At 38.5% G+C, this 10,331-nt stretch overlaps 1 long non-coding RNA gene across 1 annotated transcript in view; it reads left to right on the forward strand.

Moving 5' to 3' along the window:
• The window catches only part of LOC122430566, a 12,990-nt gene extending 5,142 nt beyond the window's left edge, over positions 1-7,848 (forward strand). The window contains exons 2-3 of the long non-coding RNA XR_006266349.1: positions 4,956-4,958; positions 7,803-7,848. This is a non-coding gene — a long non-coding RNA (uncharacterized LOC122430566). The remainder of the gene's footprint in view (positions 1-4,955; positions 4,959-7,802) is intronic.
• Positions 7,849-10,331: the final 2,483 nt, after the last annotated feature.

The raw sequence follows: 10,331 nt of genomic DNA on the forward strand, positions 1-10,331 counted from the left end.
CTGATGCTGGGAGGGATTGGGGGCAGGAGGAGAAGGGGATGGTAGAGGATGAGATGGCTGGATGGCATCACTGACTTAATGGACATGAGTTTGAGTAAACTCCGGGAGTTGGTGATGGACAGAGAGGCCTGGTATGCTGCGATTCATGGGGTCACAAAGAATCAGACACGACTGAGTGACTGAACTGAACTGAACTGAACTGAACTGAGCTTATGAACATCTCACTCAGGCTCTCTGCCCTTCAAGGAATGGTTTTAATCAATTATTATATATCCACAGAGTATTTATTCAGCTTAAGAATTGTAAACTGGAGAGAGTAAAATGAAAAGTCAAATGAAAATCAATTGTAGCTCAATCCTCAATATATGATAGAGACAAACTTCATTCTTAAAGTGAAAAATTGGAATAGATGCCATTGTATTATCCCTACATTAGGAAGCAAACCTTAAATGGAGCTTAAGGTTGACCATATTTCTTAGGGAATGTCTTTGGGATCAATATATACGGAATAGGGTGGAAGGACGCAACACTATGCAGGCTCAACTGTTTCAGGGACACAACAGGGAATCTAGAGCGGCAGTGGCCCCATCAAAGTTGTCCCATGGGTGATAGAAATAGCCAGGTTAATATACTTTCATCTTGATCAGTCACTGGATATTGACCATGTGTGGAAGGACATGAGCTTGGGCAAGGCAGCAATCCCTGGAGAGTTTAATAACTGAATGCTGTTCACTGATAGCATTCTGAAAAGCAAAGACAAGTATTCTCTTGCAGGGGGATCTCGGTGGTAAATCTCCATGCCCACAATAGACACTTCTCAAAGTACTTTGCAGTCAGCCTCAGTTCCTCCACTTGTAGCTGATGCCTCATTTCGCTTTCCTTTTATTTGCTGTCGATGCCAGTGTTTCTTAAACTCACTTATGGATTGCATTTAAAAACAATGAAAAACTAGATCAGAATGCAGTGGGGCAACTAAGCCTGTGTGCGGCAACTACTGAGCCAAGGCACCACAACTAGAGAGAAGCATCAAAAGATCACGCATATCTCAATGAAGATCCCTTGTGCTGCAATTAAGACCTGATACAGCCAACAAATAAATAAAAAGTACATCAGAGATATTCAGTGTTGAGTTAGAATGTCATAAGCATCAAATCTTTTAAGTAGCTGCAAATTTACATTCTTTAAGTTTATACCTTTTAAAATTGAATAAAAATTAGGTTTAAAATATGATTATAAGCAAATAATAAGAACTTGCAACTTAACATTAATATGCTAGATAATCTTCTCTTGGTTTAATAGTTGAAAGATCAAACCTAGAAATAGATATAGTTCTCTGGTTTGGCAATAATAATAGTAGTAGTAGTAATAAATAATGCAAAGTAAGCTAGCTGTTTTAAGTTTTGAGAAATGGTATCATGTTTAGAAGTCTTTTGCAGAACAGTCTTTGAATGCTTCAATAAGATGACATTTAGCAACCCTTTAAAATTCTGCTTTTCCTTGCCAGTATGGTTATCAAGGCATATTGTACTGCATGCTGAGAATCAGGAACAGAAAAACTCACATAAATAATAAATAATATTTCCTCACTGTATGCTATTCACTCTTTAAAGCATTTTACTTTCATTCCTTCATTTAACTCACAAAAGAGAACTGTGTGGTAGATTTTATTAATAACACATTTTTATAAAGAGTAAGATTGAGGCAAAGAGAATCTAAAAAACTAACACAAGATCTCAAAGCTTGACTGCATTAGTGTGTATATATACACACGTGTATTTTAAATTTTTAAATTATATTATTACATTTTTATTTGCTGCAAATATACTATTTGTTATCCAAAGAGCTGTCACAAAATCATTATTAATTTTGCTCTATTTTTGCATGGATCATAAGCCCAAAGTATTCATGTTTTTTATGATTATAGTATTTCAAGTTATTTAGTGATTTCAAAAGTATTTCACAGGATATTATGTATATGAGGTCTTCTGTCATGAATATGAGGTGGCACTAGTGTTAAAGGACCTGCCTGCTGATGCAGGAGGCATAAGAGATGCAGTGATATGAAGTTACACATTAAAATATATATTTTACAGTTAATGAAATAAAGAATAATATGGACTATAGATCATCTTACTACCAAGAAAGAGAGAGGAGAAGAAAAATTTTCTAATTTTATGTTCATGTAAAAACAGTTCTTATAAAGGTTAGTAACCTCTGCAAGGCTTTCCTGATGGCTCGGACAGTAAAGAAGCCACTTGCAATGAGGAGACCCAGGTTCGATCCCTGGATTGGGAAAATCCCCTGGAGAAGGGAATGGCTACCCCCTCCAGTATTCTTGCCTGGAGAATCCAATGGACAGAAGAGCCTGGCAGGCAATAGTCCATGGTTGCAAAGAATTGGATACAACTGAGAGACAGCATGCATACACTCAACCTCTGTAGCAAGCAACAAGATTTTTAAAAAGAAAAAATAGAAAACAAACAAACATGATTTCAGCATGTAACTCTTGATAATTATGTTTCCAAATTTTACCAAGTAAAAAAGTTCACAGTATATAATGAGTCTGAATTAATCAAGCTGAAATAGAGGAATAGAGCTTATATTTCAAATGCCATAGAAAGTAAGCATAAACACTGAGCATTTGTCATTGACTATTTTAGTAAATAGCAAACTTAGCTGTATAAAAACCAGTGTGTTTAAAAAAATGGTTATGCAGTTAGATAATGATTTCTTTGCATAAATAAACATTTTAGTCCAAAATAAGATGCATGATATACAGTTTGTTGATATTAAAGCAATAAACTTTGAATAACTGGTGCTCTCAGAGAAGATATTTTATGAGATACTCATGACTGTAGAATAAGAAAACATTTTCATGGTCTATCAAGTCCATTCTTTGATGGAAGGATAAGAGCAAAATTTGGGGTAATAAAAAAAAAAGAAAAAAATAAGAATTTCTATGAGACTTTATTAAAAGAAAAATTACCACATTTTTCTCTTTTTGTTATTTCATTTTCAACAGACAGGTCTTTCTTTTCTCAACACCAGGCATCATCTGTGAAAACAGGTAAGAGCCCAGTTCCTTCTCCTTCACAGAACATATATACTTGGAAAGTCACAGTGCTTTTTGTCACTGATCACCATGCATGTGTTACCAGTCCCAGGGGAATACTCCAACTACCCAGAGGATAGGAAAGATCATTACAATGCCAGGGGTAGAATTTCAAATACTTCTACCCACTGCATCTTGCAATCAGAGGGACCAAGATGAGCCCCAGTGTGGTCAAGCACTGGATGGAATAATGATTTACTTACCTAGAGAAGAAAAAGAACAAGATCAGCTTCAATAGCTGGTGATGCTCTCCAGTGGCTAAAAGATTCTCTCCCCAACACCAGTGTGCACCCCATTCCTGCCCTGCAGAGGGGTTATGATCTGTGGCCCTCATGCTTCAGGAGAAGACTAGGTGAAAAGGCACAGAATGTGGAGGATCTTCACCTCTAGGTAAAATATGCTCCAAGCCCAATAACCATTTTTATGTGGCTGAGTTGGGGTGAAAAGACTACATGCACAAGGACTGTCTTTCCCAACAATTTTCATCTCTGGATTAGTTCTGCAGTATCTCTAAAATATCCCAACATCTTTTGTAAGGTTTCCAAGGCAAAAACCCAACATTTTTCCTGGTATTGAAGAGCACTGAAGAAGTTCACAAAAGAATTCATCCCATTGAAGATTTCTTATAACTATGGCTTATGCCTTATTTATTGTGAAAGCAATGTCCTGCATAATATAATAGAGATTCAAGGTGATATGCTTTCAGGCAATAGAGACCAGTATAGTTTAATGTCACCTGATAATACACAGCTTTTTTTTTTTTTTTAATATAGTAGAACTTTCTTCTTCTTCAGGGTTTCTCTGGTGGTGCAAAGAATCTGCCCACAATGTAGGAGACCCAGATTCAGTCTCTGGGTTGGGAAGATCCCCTGGAGAATGAAATGGCAATCCACTCCAGTATTCTTGCCTGGGAAATTTCATGGAGGGAGGAGCCTGGTTGGCTACAGTCCAAAGGATGGCAAAGAGTTGTTCACTACTGAGCCTAACACATTCTTTGTAAGACCTCTAAAGTAATACTATTACTCAATGATCAGTGTGTTTTAGTTCTTTCTGCTCTGCTCCATGGTGTAGATTTCATAAGCATAGCTAGATTTTGCTTTTATCAATTTACCTCTTGAATTTAATTGGTCTCTAAGGACACATACTCTAGAACACCAAATACTTGGTAACTGCCTCAATGTCTGATTTTTGATCCAATTATTTACAATTCTAAAAGGAAAACATTAAAAAAATTGTTTATTCAAATGTTGCTACAGAACTTCAACTTAGCATGTTCTTAGATGGTCAGTGAGTATTACTTTACAAAAATATATAAACTTTGCTCAAGGCCACTGCATCAACAGCACTTTGTTGGCACTAAAGTAAACAATGGGGGCTCTTTATTGCTATTTCATTGCCTCAGCAAGGTAATCTTAATTTCCTTTTGCTAATAGACTGTGTACTGAGACAATATATTGAATATTCACAGCACACACAGGACCAGAATATGGCAATGGAAGTATGGTTGGGGAAATTTTAAAAGGAGAATTTATTTAATTTGCAAAATCTGCTAAAGATGCAAATCATAAACCTCAATGCATTTCTTCCACAGCAGGTGAAACCAACTGAATCAAAGATTCTGTTGAATTAGGAAGTCTCATTTTCCTCCTGAATATTTGCAGATGCACTACTGAGATTTGGGCAATGATGAAAAAAGAGGTATTTGGATAATATGACATTGTATGTAAAAATACTGTAGCATTTAAGTGCTAAGCAGGATGATTATTTGAACAATCTGAGACAGAGAAAAAGTAAAAGAGAGCATCTAGGAGAACCAGGAGGAATGAAGATATGGGGCTCAGAGGCAGTATTAAATAACAGCCTGGAAACTGATCTCCAACAACTGAGGGTCATGACAGGCTTCCCTGGAAAAGAGCTCAGACCAGGGCAATATGAGATTTCAGGTTTCCAGGAAGTTGAGGTAATGGAAACTATTTACAGCTATGATCTGTGCTGCTGCTGCTGCTGTCACTGCAGTCGTGTCCGACCCTGTGCAACCGCATAGACGGCGGCCCCCCAGGCTCCCCCATCCCTGGGATTCTCCAGTCAAGAACACTGGAGTGGGATGCCATTTCCTTCTCCAATGCATGAAAGTGAAAAGTGAAAGTGAAGTCGCTCAGTCGTGTCCGACTCCTAGTGACCCCATGGACTGCAGCCTACCAGGCTCCTCCGTCCATGGGATTTTCCAGGCAAGAGTACTGGAGTAGGGTGCCATTGCCTTCTCCAGTGATCTGTGAAGCACCACAAATACACCATGATAATCAGCAGAGCAAGATGACTTTGGTCTCAACGGAAACTAAGAGAACTTAAAAGAAAACAAGCCTCACCTGGAGAACTACAGCCTACTCTTTATCACCATCTTTTTTAAAAGTCTGTTTCTAATCTCCTCACCATTGCCCAGTCACTTATTACATATACATTTGCTTGTGTACTTTGCTTTGATTTTTGCTATATTGTATGATAAGCAAGTGAAGAGACTAGTCTACATTTGATCATTTTTCTCTTACTTTCCTTCTCCTGCCTATTTTTTGGAGCAGTGCTAGAAACAGTAAAGTGAAAAATATACTAATCTTTATGTATTCTAACGGCATCAACATTTATGTGTGCTTAATAACTTTCTCTTCCTAAAATGGCAACCTATGTCTTCAAGACCTAGACTAGAAAAACTCAACTCTCTATAGCTATCACTAGAGCATACCTGCTGCCCTGGAAACACCCCTCCACCGTTCTGATCACTAGTGTGTGTAACCATTACATAGCTCCCCTTGTCACAGTTGTTGTTCTGTCCCTAAGTCATGTGCCACTCTTTGGGACCTCATGGACTGCAGCACACCAGACTTTCCTTCCTTCACTATCTCCTGGAGTTTTCTCAAACTCACGTTCATTGAGTCAGTAATGCCATCCAACCATCTCATCTGTTGGGGTCCTTTAATGGACCGGAATCTTGTAGTACGGAGTCGACGATAAGAAAGTGAAAGAGAGAAAGAGAGAGAGAGAAAGAGACAAAAAAGACCCGGGGACCTAAGCTCTGGTGGAGCAAAGGTGCTTTAATGATTTTCCTATGAGTATATATAGGCTGTGGTACAAGAAACTTCTTTCGGGAATGATAGAGATCAGAAAACCAAACGTACAGCAACCGTTACCAAGGGAACAAGGGGTAATGTAGTCACAAGGTCAGGACACAATCTATATCTCAAGAAAGGGGAACGAGACTAAGCAGTTTTGTCCTAAAGAGAATGTTTACTAAAGGAGACCCAAGCCTGCCTCACACAATGACCTCAGTCCCTGGGAGCAGCGTGCTGTTCCGCTTGAAGAGGAACAAAGGACTCATGAGAGACAGCACGTAGGAATCCTCCCGTCAAACATTCCCTGACACTCATCCTCTGTCTTCCCCTTCTCCTCCCACCTTCAATCTTTCCCAGCATCAGGATCTTTTCTAATGAGTCGGTTCTTCCCATCAGGTGGCCAAAGTACTGGAGCTTCAGCTTCAGCATCAGTCCTTCCAATGAATATTCAGGGTTGATTTCCTTAGGATTGACTGGTTTGATCTTGCTGTTTAGCGAACTCCCAAGAGTCTTCTCCAGTACCACAGTGTGAAAGCATCAATTCCTCGGCACTCAGCCTTCTTTATGGTCCAACTCACATTCATACATGACTACTGGAAAAACCATAGTTTTGACTAGACAGACCTTTGTCCAAAAGGGATGTCTCTGCTTTTCAATAAGCTGTCTAGGTTGGTCATAACTTCCCTTCCAAGGAGCAAGCATCTTTTAATTTCATGACTGCAGTCACTGTCTACAGTGATTTTGGAGCCAAGAGAATAAATCTGCCACTGCTCCACTATTTCCCCATCTATTTGCCATAAAGTGATGGGACCGGAAGCCATGGTTTTAAGCCAGTATTTTCACTCTCCTCTTTCGCTCTCATCTAAAGCTCTTTAGTTCCTCTTCACTTTCTGCCATTACAGTGGTATAATCTACATATCTTAGATTGTTAACACTTCTCCTGGAAATATTGATTCCAGCCTGTGATTTATCCAGCCTGGCATTTTGCTTGATGTCCTCTGCATAGAAGTTAAATAAGCAAGGTGACAATATATAGTCTTGTCATACTCCTTTCCAAATCTTGAACCAGTCCATTATTCCATGTCTGGTTCTAATTCTTGCTTCTTGACCTGCATGCAGGTTTCTTAGGAGGCAGGTAAGGTGGTCTGCTATACCAATCTCTTTAAGAATTTTCCAGTTTGTTGTCATCCACACAGTCAAAGGCTTTAGTGTGGTCAATGAAGCAGAAGTAGATGTTTTACTGGAATTCCCTCTCTTTCTCTATGATCCAAGAGATATTGTCAACTTGATTTCTGGTTCCTTTGCCTTTTCTAAATCCAGCTTGTACATTTAGAAGTTCTTATTTCATGTACTGTTGAAGACTAGCTTGAAGAATTTTGAGAATTACCCTGCTAGCATGTGAAATGAGTGCAACTGTACAGAAGTTTGAACATTCTTTGGCATTGCTTTTCTTTGGAATTGAAATGAAAACTGACTGCTTCCTTATCATTACACTGGTGTTATATTGATCAAAAGAAGCAAGTATGAGCAGTAGTAACATTGGATTTCTGAATATTAAATGTATATAAATTAGAAATGAAGGTCAGTTCAGTTAGTCAGTTCAGTCGCTCAGTCGTGTCCGACTCTTTGCGAAAAATGAAGGTATATATTACCAAATAAAGTAGTAGACAAAGCAAATTTGGTCAATAAATATATGAAGGGAAGAAGAAGTTTGGTATGTAGAATGTCACTCAGAAAGTACAGAACAGAGAGAAATTGAAAAGATTAGATCATAGAAACCAGTACTTTTTGATTCTTTATTGATTACATACCTAAAAGATGACGCTGTGAAAGTGCTGCACTCAATATGCTAGCAAATTTGAAAAACTCAGCAGTGGCCACAGGACTGGAAAAGGTCAGTTTTCATTCCACTCCCAAAGAAAGGCAATGCCAAAGAATGTTAAAACCACTGGACAATTGCATTCATCTCACATGCTAGCAAAGTAATGCTCAAAATTTCAAGCCAGGCTTCAACAGTACGTGAATCATGAACTTCCAGATGTTCAAGCTGAAATTAGAAAAAGCAGAGGAACCGGAGATCAAATTGCCAACTTTTGTTGGATCATCAAAAAGCAAGAGAGCTCGAGAAAAACATCTACTTCTGCTTTACTGACACTGCCAAATCCTTTAACTGTGTAGATCACAACAAACTGTGGACAATTCTTAGAAATGGGAATACCAGACCACCTGACCTGCCTCCTGAGAAATCTGTATGCAGGTCAAGAAGCAACAGTTAAAACTGGACATGGAACAACAGACTGGTTCCAAATTAGGAAAGGAATATGTCAAGGCTATATATTGTCACCCTGCTTATTTAACTTATATGTAGAGTATATCATGCAAAATGCCAGGCTGGATGAAGCACAAGCTGGAATCAAAGTTGCCGGGAGAAATACCAATAACCTCAGATATGCAGATGACACCACCCTTATGGCAAAAAGTGAAGAACTAAAGAGCCTCTTGATGAAAGTGAAAGAGGAGAGTGAAAAAGTTGGCTTAAAGTTCAACATTCAGAAACCTAAGATCATGGCATCTGGTCCCATCACTTCATGGCAAATAGATGGGGAAAAAATGGAAACAGTGAGAGATTTTATTTTGGGGGGCTTCAAAAGCAGTGCAGATAGTGACTGCAGTCATGAAATTAAAAGGTGCTTGCTCCTTGGAAGAAAAGACATGACCAACCAAGAAAGCATATTAAAAAGCAGAGACATTACTTTGCCAACAAAGGTCCATCTTGTCAAAGCTATGGTTTTTCCAGTAGTCATATATGGATGTGAGAGTTGGACTATAAACAAAGCTGAGCACCAAAGAATTGATGCTTTTGAACTGTGGTGTTGGAGAAGACTCTTGAGAGTCCCTTGAACTGCAAGGAGATCCAACCAGTCAATCCTAAAGGAAATCAGTCCTGAATATCCACTGAAGGACTGATGCTAAAGCTGAAACTCCAATACTTGGTCCACAAAATGTGAAGAACTGACTCATTTGAAAAGACCCTGGTGCTGGGAAAGATTGAAGGCAGGAGAAGGGGACAACAGAGGAAGAGATGGTTGGATGGCATCACCAACTCAATGGACATGAGTTTGAGCAAGCTCTGGGAGTTGGTGATGGACAGGGAAGCCTGGCATGCTGCAGTCCATGGGTCACAGAGACTGGGACATGACTGAATGATTGAACTGAACTGAACTTCACAATTTTACTGTATTTAATCTCCACAGAAGTTCTATAAAGAAGCTGATTTTATTCTTATTTTACAGATGAAGAAAGTGAACAGTAGAGGTTGGTTTGCTCGTCTTAAGTGTGTATGCAAAATCTGAACACAGCCTCAACTTTAGATTCTTTAGCTAGTGCAGAATGATTCCTTCATCATGCAGACAGTTAAAACTCACCCTGGCAAAACATTCTGCAGGTCCATGTATTCCATAATGACTAATAATTAAATTACTCTTCACAAGTTTAGTTAAATAAATAATCACAGAGAAATAGAGAAATTTTGATTCCAGGAAGATCATAGTAAGAGCTCTGATGGAGTTACAATACATACTAGAGGAGAAAGAAAGGCATGCTAAAAAAAAATAAATAAATAACCCTGGGTGTATCTGAGAAGCATCTTGGAGAGTGAAACTTGAGTGGGCTTCAAAAATACTTTTGTTAGGTTTATAAGGTGGCAAAGAATATTTTAGGCAAAAAAAAAGCAGTTTGAGCAAAGAGTTAGAGGCAAGAAAAGTATCAGGATTCTGGAGGATAGCTTATACATAAATGAAATTTAAATGCCAGGTGCATGGGGGATGTAATCAGAGATGAGATTAGTAAAGCAGAGAAGGAATGAAATCTAAAGAGTTTTTCAAGTCAGGTTGAGGTTATGAACTTAACTTTTTCTCCCAGAGTCTGTCCTAGGCTTTTTTTTTTTCAACCCAGGAAAGACAACATAATTATGGGAAATGTAAGAAGTTATCAATTTTTTAAAGATGTTCACATCTTCTCAGATGCTGTGTTTTTGAGTGCAGCTTCCCGAGGCATGAAATGTCATGACAAAGAATTTGAACAAGCATATTCACAATACAGAGAAATCTAAATTA

Source organism: Cervus canadensis, chromosome 29 (genome assembly GCF_019320065.1).
Source record: "Cervus canadensis isolate Bull #8, Minnesota chromosome 29, ASM1932006v1, whole genome shotgun sequence".
NCBI classification, from domain to species: Eukaryota; Metazoa; Chordata; class Mammalia; order Artiodactyla; family Cervidae; genus Cervus; species Cervus canadensis.